General features: G+C 40.9%; 1 protein-coding gene across 1 annotated transcript in view; it reads left to right on the top strand.

The window, feature by feature from the left end:
• Positions 1-465: 465 nt before the first annotated feature.
• Positions 466-12,732, top strand: part of CCDC122 (coiled-coil domain containing 122) — a 45,139-nt gene continuing 32,872 nt past the window's right edge. Inside the window, exons 1-2 of the mRNA XM_075199750.1 lie at positions 466-690; positions 999-1,094. The gene's annotated coding sequence lies outside the window, so the exon portion shown is untranslated. The remainder of the gene's footprint in view (positions 691-998; positions 1,095-12,732) is intronic.

Here is a 12,732-nt window from a genome sequence, read left to right as displayed (position 1 = left end):
ATTCAAGCATGGCAGGATCTGATATATTATATTAGAAAATGGAATATCCTTATCAGTTTACATAAATGAAATCTGGGGGTATCTACAAATAGTGATGGAAAAATCATCAGATGCAAAAAAATCTGCCATCTGGATTAGTGCTAACTAGAATAGCAAGGTCAGTAGAATCAATCTTGTGTCAGTATGTCCCAGGCTGAAGGATGAGTATTTATCTTGGAAGAACCAAATAATGTTAATATTCTAAAGTCCTAGCTGTTGTTCACAAACATAAGTTCTTTGTTGCCTACTGCAGTAGTAGCAATCTGTAGAGCCTGAGAAAGGGGGGTGGTCTATTTGTAAGGCTCCAGAAAATTGACAGTTGATATAATAAATCATTCAAAAGACAAATTAAACATAAAACAGGAAAGGTAGATACAAGGTTGATGAAGAAGGTGCAGACATGAGGCAAAGGGTAGAGAGAGCTATATCTTGTGGGAGAATGCAGACTAAAAGGAGAGGTTAATGTCAGTATCCAGTTTGTAGACTTGAATTTTGAGAGTAGTGGTCACTTTCTTTGGTTAATTTACTTTTACTGTCACTTTCAGAAGTAAAATGAGACCAGGAGGACACAAGTCCTCGACCATGAGCTTCAATGCAGTTTGAAAGCTGAAAACAGACATCAGATATTCTGTCCTCTTGAAGCCTTAACTTGTAAGACTGTATTTCTATATGAAAACTGGGCAAATGCCAAAGGCGGCACTATACATGTTTGGGAATATAGAACTGGTTTAAAGATGTTCATTATAGTTATTTTTGCTACTTTCATGTTCACTTCACATTTTTTTGTTACTTGGTCTTTAGGAACCATCTGTTTTTAAAGGAAAATGGCATGTTCAAGGGATCAAGGGGTATGAACATGTGAAGTGCACTTTTACTAATTTAGGGCTTATTCAGTCACACTATCTAGGGCAGCCTGAGCTCGTTAGTTATGTTTAGATTAGTACATTTTGTTTTCTCAGTCTATAGACCCTGGAGTATTGACTGAATTGAACCCCATACCCACACTTCAGCAACATCCAGTGAAAATAATGGTCAACATGCTGTTCCTTGCAGAGGTAAGGGTATATACTTTAAATACAGGTATTTTATGACACAATTTATGTAATGCTGGTGAAGGATTATTGAAAACATAAGCTAAAACGAAAGTACACAAAACCTGTACAATAGGTTAGAGTTAGACAAAATGTAGTCCCTCCAATACACTTCATAGCGAAGGTGAGAGGAAATTTTAATCAATTGATTAATTTAATCCCACTGGCCAAGTAAGAAAACAAATAAAGGCAGGATTTCTCACAAGGAAACTGACAGCAAACTATTGATTTGCTCAGTAGGGTGAACTGAGGCTGCAACCAGAGCAGAGACCTAGCTTCAACAAGCCAGTGAGTTTGTTAAGAAAGTAATTAGGAAACAATGGGCAACATTGTAACTACATCCAAAACTAAACTGCAACATAAACAAAATAAAAATGTTTTAATTTTAGAAGTGAACACAGTGCGGAATGGGAGCATGTATCAAAGTGCTTTCATCCAAACTGCATTTTAAACTTCATTTTTTTTATGTGATTTTTAAGCCATGTGATTTATCAACGTAAAAAGCGCACAACAAACTGCATTTTGGGAAACCAGCAGTTTATAAACTACAGTTCCTGTTTTGCGACCTGGAATACAAACAAACGATGCAAGCGGAAGATCACACATAAAGATGACATTTTTTAGACGTGGTTCTCCTTGGCAAAACTGGTCAAATCACATGCGTTTTCAGTATGATACCTATACAAAGATGCCCAATTTACAGTTGTTCGTTGCGGCCACAAAGTACCTACAAAAACACATTTACAAACAATTCTTATCATATGTACAAATCTAAATATAGCAACCAGGTGCATCCAGAAACACACGTGACTGTCATCATCATCATCAAGTAGATTTGCACTATTATATATTTTGTTCATTTAGTGGGCACTATTATATCCTTTTTCATTAAAGGGACACAATATTTTTTTTTTAGTTACAGGGGCACTATTATTACTTTATTTTATTAAGGGGACATTTATTATTGGAGGAATACTTGCAATGCACACTGTGATTCTACAAGTGTAAGTAGGCACTGGCGCCCATGTGCATGCTGGCACTTGTAGTTCTAAAAGTCCCAGCATTAAGAACAGTCGAGTCAGAACATGCTATCATGAATGCATGTACTACTTTTTAATATTATTTCCCTGGTAACCACCTTCATTCAGATCCAGGTCTACAAAAACATGCCATTTTTCTGGTGGTTTGAAGGGCAGTTTTTAAAACTTCAGTTTCATAAATCCCACGGTTTGCATAACTGCCATTTGAAAAAATCGTGATGGCGGTTTCAAACCAAAAAATAAAAACTTGGTTTTGCACTGCTCTGGAAAACTAGATGCACTGCTGTGCCCATTCCCTACTTAGTAAGAATTTACTTCTATCCAGTATTTACTTTTAAAAAAAAAGCTAAAATAAAAATATAAAATAGTTCATATATAGAATCATATATATTTTTATATATTATATTTATAAATCGAGGATTTGCTATGTATTGCTGTATTGCAGCTTGTTACAGGGTGACAGCGTGACGGGAGATCATATCAATCTCTGTCTCGCAAAACAGAGTCCTTGACAGAATCAGGATACTTGAAGGAGGACATATCTGTATATAAAGTATGAGAGGCAGGGTAACCTGTACACTGTGTTCAGTGAGATAATACATGAAACAGAACAGGACCCTTATATAATACACCATAGTGGGAAAAATGTATATAATACAGCACAAATTGAGTGAAGTGTAATTCATTTGCAGTACTGTACACATTATTGTACAGCACAGTTGCCTACTCTCCCGGGAATGTCCGGGAGACTCCGGAATTTTCGGGAGTCCTCCCAGACTCCTGGAAGAGTAAGGCAAACTCCCGCATCCTGTTCTGCTCATTGGTGAAGAGGGTGGGGTCTGGGCTAAGTGCGTCATCATTGTAGCACCTTGCTGTACTTAGACAAAGCTGCATGGAGATCTTCCCTCCCGGATGGGTAAGTATGTCTTACAGTAGTAAGTATGTCTTACAGTAGTTAGTGAGTCAATACATGACACCAATCAGAGACAGGTCATAAATGAAATACAGAACAGAAGTAATAATATAATAACGCAGGAAATTCCTGTTCTGTGATATAAACACTAACTGCCCCATGTTTTTAATTAGTAACCTGCTGAGACCTGTAGTTCCACCACAGTACTTTCTTTAGTATTTAGTATGTACATTACTCTCTTTATGCTCTGTATCACAACATTTACTGAGTACTGGTCTGTAATGAGCATGCTGGAATATCGCTCACCCTAACTGAGTGGTGATGGAGCTGCTTAGCAGAGGGGGTGGAGGAGTCTGATGAGATTAATGCTCTCCAACACCAAAAAGATGGGCTCCTACTAGGAGCCCCCTAGTGCTGGCCATTGAGAGTTCTTGCCTCACGTTCATGTGAATGAGCAGCTCAGGATAGGTCTCCGTCCTTTTAAGTGGAGAGCAGGAGCCTCGGGGGGGTTATGTCCCTGCTATTGGTTCAGGCAATTACTTGTCCTGGAGCATAATAGGAGTGGATGGGGCATTGGCTATAGGTGGTCCTCTCATCCGCTTCTATTATAATCTGCCACTGGGTGAAGTCTTCAAAGAGGATTTTGTGCTGTTCCTCAGCTGTTTTGCTCTATGTAAAGAAGTTCCTATATATTTTTTAACTGCATATAGGCAGCAACAGGCAGCCAATCGCTAGGCTGCTTGTTGCTGTACGGGGTCCCACAGTGCTGTGCAGCAGACAGGAAGTCTCACTTCACTTCCTGTCTGTCTCATCTGAGGAGCAACGCCGGCCAGAGCAGCTAAAGGTAAGTGAGCATGGGTGGGGTGGGGGGGGGGGAGTTTATGGTGGGTAAGGGGCCTATACTAAACTATAAGGATGGAGGGAGGCGGGGCCTGCTTCTACTGAATTATAGGGATGGAGGAAGGGGGGGCATGCCTATACTAAACTATAGTGAGGGAGGGGGGCTGCCTATGCTAAACTATAAAGAGGGGTGGCTGCCAGAGAAACTATAGGGAGGGGGGCTATAATGTGTGAGGGGTTGGGGGGCTGTCTTAATAGTACATGGGTGGAAGGTAGGCTATTAATTTAATGGTGGAGTTCAGGTGGGGGGTAATTATTTAACGGATGCTATTTTATTTGTGGGGTGATAGTGGGGCAATTTAAATTATAGGTGAGGTAATTTAATTTAATGGTGGGGTTTATTAAATTAAGATAGGATGACGTGACCTTTAATTTAATGCTGGGGTGGTTTGGGTCTAGAATTGAATGTGGGGCTGAGTTTGGGGAGGATGGTTGTGGGAAATGGTTATATTAAACGTAATTTATTGCTGGGGCTGTTTAGAAGGAGGTTATTAGGTTTATTTATTAAATGGGAATACTATTTAATGTTGGAGTTGGTTGGAGGGAAATAGATCCATTTATCAAATGTGAGTAATATTACTTTGATGTTGGGGTTGGAGAGAGGCCTAATTATTAAATGTAGGTGTTGTTGATTTAATGCTGGGAATGGTTGGAGTTTTCTAAATTTCATGTACCCATTTTTTTTTTTCAATAGGGCCTCCAAGGATCCAGACAAGCAGCAGTTGATTTAAAGAGATCAGCAGCCAGTGAAAGTGATAAGTCCTGAATCTGGTGGGGTGACTCTCTTGCCTAATCAGGATTTGGTTCGACTACAAGGACAGTTGGGAGGTATGTCCCGCTTCAGACAGTACTACTTGTGAAGGCAGAGCTGTGTGCACCTAACAGTAGTGTGCATGGAGTAGTGCTCATTGTTTTGCCTGTGTATTTGTCTAAAATTTTGTCTAAAATGATAACCTCCTGTCTTAAGTGCACCAGGCCCCCCAACACCCCCTTTGCAGTGCTACATGGCATTAAGTGGGCCGCAGTCATTGGTTTTCCCGGTGTGCCCTTCATGCACCAGTCTGACTTTGGATCCTACACTAATATATATGCTTCAAACACCATTAAAATGCAGGTGAAAATCAGATGCATTCTGGACTTTGGGGAACACATTAGAGTTTATTTGTATGTCACAGGATACAGCAGGCAATAGGTTCAGACTGAATTTTGCAAGCAACAAGTAGCCTTTAGAAGAGCAGAAATACAAAGATGGTATACTTTACATGGGCTATGTTGTACCTTATGGTATTTTACACACATGCTGGGGGAACGTAATTTGGGCCACCTCCAAATCTGGCACCACCAAGTCTAGGATATCACATTTAATCATGAATCATGTATCTAAAATTAGGTTTGACAGAGTGTACAGCAATCTGGGATTTCCGAAATGATTTGCTGTTTCATTACTGAGGCAGTTTCCCTATCTCTCTAATCACACAGCAAACAAAGGGGATGACCCCCTGTTGGGTCTTTAAGCTAAAGGTGGTTGTCACTTTTAGATCAAATGCTTAAATACCATGGGTTCTCCTGTCTTCAAAAATGCTGCCTACAAATTAGGATACTACCGCAGAAATCAGATGATTTACAATGATATACATCAGACGCACTGCACCACTAATCGGAATACATTTCTACAATAAGATATTTCTAAATGACCTGGCTACAATAATCATATAAAAAGTGGATCTGGCTTAAACTGCACTTTTCTGACCTGTCTTTATAGTGTAGCTATCATATTTGCAATGGATTTTTTGGCAGAACACTACGGAAAAAATTACTGTCTTTTCCACATTGGTGCTTTGTGATGGACCACGCTACTAACAGTTTCTGCTTTTTACCCTTGAAAGAACCACACACACGTTAACAGTAGTGCTCCTAACTGGACCTATACAGAAATTAAAGGGTATCCAGCGCTACTGTCTGTGTTCACACCTCTTAATGTACACAATTTGAAATTCTTAGTGATGTTAATGGGGAAAACCAGTATTAATATTTTAATATTCCCTCTATATTAAAAATTTTAACAATTGACTATAATAATGTGCAATTAAAACATATATATATATATATATATATATATATATGTATATATTGTGAAAAATATCAGAAAAGTACTTATGAAGAGTGAACCCATATGTCACTGCTTTGTGATCTCCCCTCCGTAATTATTCAAGGTAATGTATAGCATATACTATATATACTTTCCTTTACATCTTCCAAATCACTAAAGGGTTTGTTAAGGGCCTGTAGGTCCGGAATTTCTTTATCCATATGTTCCAATTCTGCTTTCCTCTCCCTGATGATTAACTCCATCCCGGAAAGAGAGCAGCCTGAAGGACAGAATTCCATCTATTTTTAAACTCTTCAGATGAAGAGCTTCAGGCCTTTATCAAACCCTTTGGTGATTTGGAAGATGTAACGGAAAGTATACATAGGATAGAAAATAAGGTTGAAAAAAATACCAAACAAAAATTTAAAAGAGATAAAGAATCCCAAGAAGAAGATACAGATGTAATAAGAAAAGAGGAAAAAGATACAGAAAGAAAGATAAAAAAAAATAGATGAAAATGATGAGATGGAGGACAGAAGAAGTATTAGAGATGATCTTGCAAGATCATATAAGACTCAACAATCTTTCAGAAGAGGTAGGAGGTATAGAGATACTATTCACAGTTATAGAGAAAGGATTGAAAGGGCTATGAATTCTGGAAAAAAGAAAGGAGCCAACTATTACCATCTAAAGAACCAGAGGAGCAGAGACTGTGCAGAAACTCCAGGGATTCTTTAACATCATGCCCATATCTATCTATATCTGGTAGGGATCCACATATTCCACCATGTTCCAGTTTTCTTCATTTTGATGTTTTTTATATATGTTTTTTATGTATGCAGATATTATGTACAGTAAATGTATTTTCCCGTTTTAAACAGTATCACGCTAGATCCGTTTTTTTTTTTTTATATCTTTTCCCATATTTATACTGAAAGATTGTACTTGGGAGAAATATCCAACATCATTAAAGAGGGAAGAGAAAGATCCCAAGTATTTTGATACTACGCCTTTACTAATTTTTCCTCTAGTAAATGTTATCACTAAAGGGGTTTTGTGTGGTGAACAGGGCTGGTGCTAGGGTCCATGGCGCCCTAGGCATTTTTACAAAATCGGCGCCCCCCCCCCCGCACAAAAATCGGCGCCCCCCTTCCCCCCCCCCCCGCAAAAATCGGCGCCCTCCTCCCTCCTCACCCTGTCTTTCCTTACCTTGTCTCACCACCGCCGCCTCTCTGCTCCATCTCCTCCCCTCCCCTCACTGTCAGTGAGTGGAGGTGAGGAGACGGAGCAGAGAGGCGGCGGTGGTGACAAAATAGCCTCTTCCCCCCTCCCCGTGCATCTGAATGCTGTGCGGCGGCCGTGACAGGTATGGTCAGCGGTCGCCGCACAGTTTTAAAGTCATTTAGTATTCTGTGGCGCCCTCCAGGCACCCTCCAGAGCCCGGCGCCCTAGGCAAGTGCCTAACCTTGCCTAATGGGTGCACCGGGCCTGGTGGTGAAGGATCAACCAACCTAATACACTGCAATTTATCTACTTGAGCACTAAAGGTGATTTTAAATAGATTGTCTAGTAAGTGGAAGCACATAGGAGAGATACCGTGAAGGAATACATTTTTTGGATTGAATTGCACAAACAACTTTTATCATTATTTTGGAATGTTTTATATATTTTTCCGTGTTATTATGGTTTAAATGATGTCACACTATGTTGTATTTTTAATTATTTTTTATATGCTATACACCTTGAATAATTACGGAGGGAACATCACAAAGCAGTGACATATGGATTCACTCTTCAATTGAATATAAGTACTTTTTGTTATGGCCACCAGTGTGTCATAAACTTGTAGAACTAGCGGAAAAGGTCCTCACCTATAGCAGCCGCCTTTCCCGTAGAAACTGGATACGCTCACAGGTACTCGGATGCCCCAAGGTCTTACACTAAGTGTAGTAAAAGTTTATGGTTGCACAACATCACACAGGAGTGGGAGGTAATAGCACGGAGTTAGGGACAGGCCAGAGGTCTGCGGTCCGGACATGGCCGGATTAAGGGGGGGCACAGGGGGCACGTGCCCCGGGCCCCCCTCTCTCTGAGGGCCCCCCGCCGCCGGCTGAGAAAAGAGAAGTTGGCGATCTAAAATGTACAGCAGCCGCGGTGCTACTGTACACCTGGACTGCTAACAATGATCTGGTCCGTCTAGAGGGGGAGGGTTTGTATTAATGAGAGGCGCGCGGCTGCGTCAGAGGGGGGGGGGGGGAGAGAGAGACTCACAGCTGAACACACAGGAGTTAGATGTGAATCTTAGGTGAGTCAAAAAAAAGTGATAGCACCTTTGTCTTGGACCTCTTCTGCTTGAATAGCAATCATAACTGTTCTGTGTATGACTTGGAAGAAAGCTAAGTGTACAAAATGTCAATATATTATTCAGTTATATTTCAAGAATATTATATTAACTGAGAGTGAGAAACCGAGAGGGAGAGAGTATGAGGCTGAGACAGTGTGGCAGAGAAAGGAACAGTGAGAGAGAGAGAAGGACAATGGGAAAAAGAGAGAGAACTAGAGAGAGGTGGAAAGGGAGAGAGGCAGAGTGGTGAGAGAGAGAAAAAATAATAATATTAATTTAATGGTACAGTTTCCATGAGGACTAATTATTTAATGATGGATGCCATCATATATATTTATTTTACTGGTGTTGGTGGAATATTTAATTAAATGCTATGCTGGTTTCGGGACTATTAATTTATTATTCAATTTGGGTCTAAGTTTGGGGAGAAGGAGGGCTAACTTATTAAATGTGAATATGAAATATTAATTGTCAGCAATGGTTGTGTAAAATGGGTTTATTTGTTACATGTGAATACTATTAATTTATTAATGGTCTGTTTTTTTTGGGGAGGGAAATAGTTTTTTTTATTAAATGTGTATGCCAGTGGTTCCCAAACTTTTGCAGTTCGCGGCACCCTTAGAGTCTCCATAATTTTTTTAAGGCACCCCTCCAAAATAATTACTGAGCAGTCCTGTTTTAGAAGTAGTTGGGTCAAAAAAATGTAATAGGTATTTAGGTCAGGACAGAAATACTTATTTAGTTGTATGCAAAAATGTCCCCTCAGCATCCAGACACTCTGCCCCCTCTGCATCCAGACACTCTGCCCCCACTGCATCCAGACACTCTGCCCCCACTGCATCCAGACACTCTGCCCCCACTGCATCCAGACACTCTGCCCTCTCTCACGCTGCCCCCTCTGCCCTGTCTCATGCTGTCCCCCCTCCTCTGCCCTCTGTCACGCTGTCCCCCTCCTCTGCCCTCTGTCACGCTGTCCCAGCTCCTCTGCCATGCTGTCCCCTTCCTCTGCCCTCTGTCACGCTGTCCCAGCTCCTCTGCCCTCTGTCACGCTGTCCCCCTCCTCTGCCCTCTTTCACGCTGTCTCCCTCCTGTCACGCTGTCCCCCTCCACTGCCCCTCTCACGCCGTCCTCCTCCTCTGCCCCCCTCCTCTGCCCTCTGTCACGCTGTCCCAGCTCCTCTGCCACGCTGTCCCCCTCCTGTCACGCTGTCCCCCTCCTGTCACGCTGTCCCTCTCCTCTGCCCTCTCTCACTTTGCCCCCTCTGCCGCGTGCCAGCCATAAAAACAAACAAACAACACAAACACTTACCAATCCGCGCGGCGCCGGGACCCAGAATCCTCCTCTCTCACGCAGCTGTCACTGATATGACAGCTGCGTAAGAGAGGAGGATGCTGGGTCCCGGTATCAAGATCCAGGAGACAGGCAGAGGTCATACACAGAAGTCAATCCAAAAGGCTTTCACCAATACAGCAGTAGAGCAGGTCAGCTAACTGGAAACAGGACGCTATAGCCGGCAGGAAGGCTAAGCCCTCCCTGCCTTAAATACAGAGACTGACCAATGGGGCATGGAGAAATCCAGCTTGGGGCTATCAGCCTCAGGGGCTGACTAATTAATAATGAAACCCCTAACTAGTTGCGCACGCGCTTGGCTGCCCTCAATGCCGGGATGTGGCGCAACAGACTAGAGTGCCCGATTGTTGCCTTGGCAAGGGTTGGCCGAAAACTGGAAGTGATGTTCTGGTAGTCATTGAGATGACCGGGATGTGTCCTGTGGGCACGGAGAGTGACACTGTTTTGATATTTTTCACAATATATATTTGTTTCAATTGCACATTATTTTAGTCAATTATTCACATTATTAATATAGAGGGAATATTAATACTGGTTGCCGTTAACAGAGAGACCTTACAGTTATTTATAAGGGTTAATCCATCACATAATTGTGGGGAATAAGGCCTAAATCATAACTGCAGTGTAAATATGGTATATCAAATTAATCCATTAATAAATTGAGTTACTAAAGTGTAAAATGTCTGCTGTGTGTGCATTCTGTGGCTCTGCACATTCCAGAGTTAGAAGATAGCAGTGTCACCTGTAGCAGCTTCAAAGGGCCGCTGCTGTGAGCTTTATCCTGACACAAGTTGGTTTTTGGACACCTGAATAGACTTTGTGGGGTCGGTCACAGCTGGACATCCTTGCAGACAAAGGCCGCATTCGAAGTTCTATACAGGTATATAGAAATATGAGCTTCAAAGAAAAATTTCTTCATTTTTCATATTTTGGGAACAACAGGGTTGTGAATGACAGGTACTGGCGGTATCCGGGTATAGCTATAATCACATATCTTTGGAAAAGGTATGTCATAATTCCATCATGTTTGGTATTTAAATGTGTGGGAGATTATGACCGGTTTATTGAAGGGGGAGTTATGTCTCTGGGATATATCTGTGAGGAATTACCCAAAGGTCAAAAGCTTGGGAATATTTGTGAGCAAACTATAGTGACACCCATGGTACACCCCCTCCTATTAGCATTAACACTGCCCCTGTTAAAAAACCTGTGTTGGGAAGGGTCACATTGTCAGTTTCTTGGGGATCAATCTAATTGAAGGATTGTGTATCTTTTCTGCCTACCCCCAGGCATACAGATTATTAAACCTAAGCTATGCTCCGCACTTTCATCCACTTTGTTTTTATAACTGTTTGCATTTTTATATTTATATGTCACATATGTATCTAATTGATTTTTTTTTAATTCTCTGTAAGCATTGTACCTTTTGTGTATTAAATCTAACAATTTAATAGTTTTGTCCTTATTGCTCTAAACGAATCCATTGCCTGTGTAGAAGAGATAAGATTGCTTGACCATGCTAAAACCTGTCATGCCGAAAAGAGAGAGAGCGCAAAGCATTCAGCATAATATAAAAATAAACAATTTATTGAATATGTTGTCAAAGTCGTATAATTGGATGAACGAAAGTATATTGGTTAATATTGTTTTGCCGTGCGATTGCGATTCGTACGCCACGTAACACAGATCCGTATGCCACCTAACACAGCACGTGGTGCGATCGCATGGTAAAATACGCACGTACACACTCACATTACAACATTTAGTTATTTATATATAAATCATGTTCATGCTAGTCCGTTACACTGTAATTTATGAGCAGAAAGTATTTGGTTTATTATTAGTTTATATAATATGATTATATGTACACTTCAATGATATTTAAGGTTCAGCTTATAGGAAAGGTGTCATGTCTAGTATCATATTAAACCCCTATTCATCAGCAGCTGTCCGGTGCATTCGGCGAAGAGATCGCACATTGCATACTTTAGTTATTGATGTTAGGGAATAAACCTTTGTATGATGCTGGCTATGAAATGCTAATGGTTTAACTGTAACTGGAGCACATCCCCTGGAGAGATGACCCCCACCTTTGGATTCCTTAGTCTCAACTAGCCTATGACCTGTTTACCCTGGACCCATCTGATGTCTGGACCTATAGAAGCAAACCATGTCATCTCTATTGTTCACTCTGTAACACTGACTGTATATATAATCATAGCTGCACCCCCACTAGCCTCAGTCTACTCATACCCACAGTATTTCATAGAGATATACTGTTCACTGGGTCCTGTGGGAGCGTAGCGAGAGCATGCGATAGCAGCGGTATGTATTTATCTTTTGGTATTGGCTGTACTGTACTGTATCATAATATAATCATGTGTTGAACTGTTAAACGTTGCATCTGCTAAAATAAATCACTTTGTGCGTTAGAAACACAATACAATCGCTTGGGCAATGCTTATTTGAAAAGATAGAATTACTTTAATAATGTATAATCGAATAAAATAACAATTGGATAAGACATATAACCAATGAGCTAGTATCAATAATGATATAATAGCTGACAGCTGTTGTATTCACAGACTTGAGCAAGTCAAACACAAATCAGGAATGATGGCCAAAAAGTTGTATGATATGGTACCATATATAGAAAAAATACACTGCCTTTGCAAATATCTATACCACAGACTGAAGAAATGTATGTTGTTAATGGTGTTCTAATCCTCTTAGGGCTCAATCGGTAACAAATAAGTAGGTAACCTGTGTCAGTGTCCAGATATTAAATACACCTTCGTGAGCCCGGAGGCATTGAATCAGGACTGACTTTGGTAGTTTGGAATCCACGGGCTCACGAAGAGAAGCTAAGTACCTGTATGATATCTACTGGTGCCAATTGCACCTATCGGTGTATTTAATACTTGCTCAAGTCTGTTAATACAACAGCTGTCAGCTATTATATTATT

Source organism: Mixophyes fleayi, chromosome 2, assembly GCF_038048845.1.
Source record: "Mixophyes fleayi isolate aMixFle1 chromosome 2, aMixFle1.hap1, whole genome shotgun sequence".
Taxonomy (NCBI): Eukaryota; Metazoa; Chordata; class Amphibia; order Anura; family Limnodynastidae; genus Mixophyes; species Mixophyes fleayi.
Note: the sequence above shows the minus strand (reverse complement) of the source record. Positions and strands in the feature narration are given on the sequence as shown.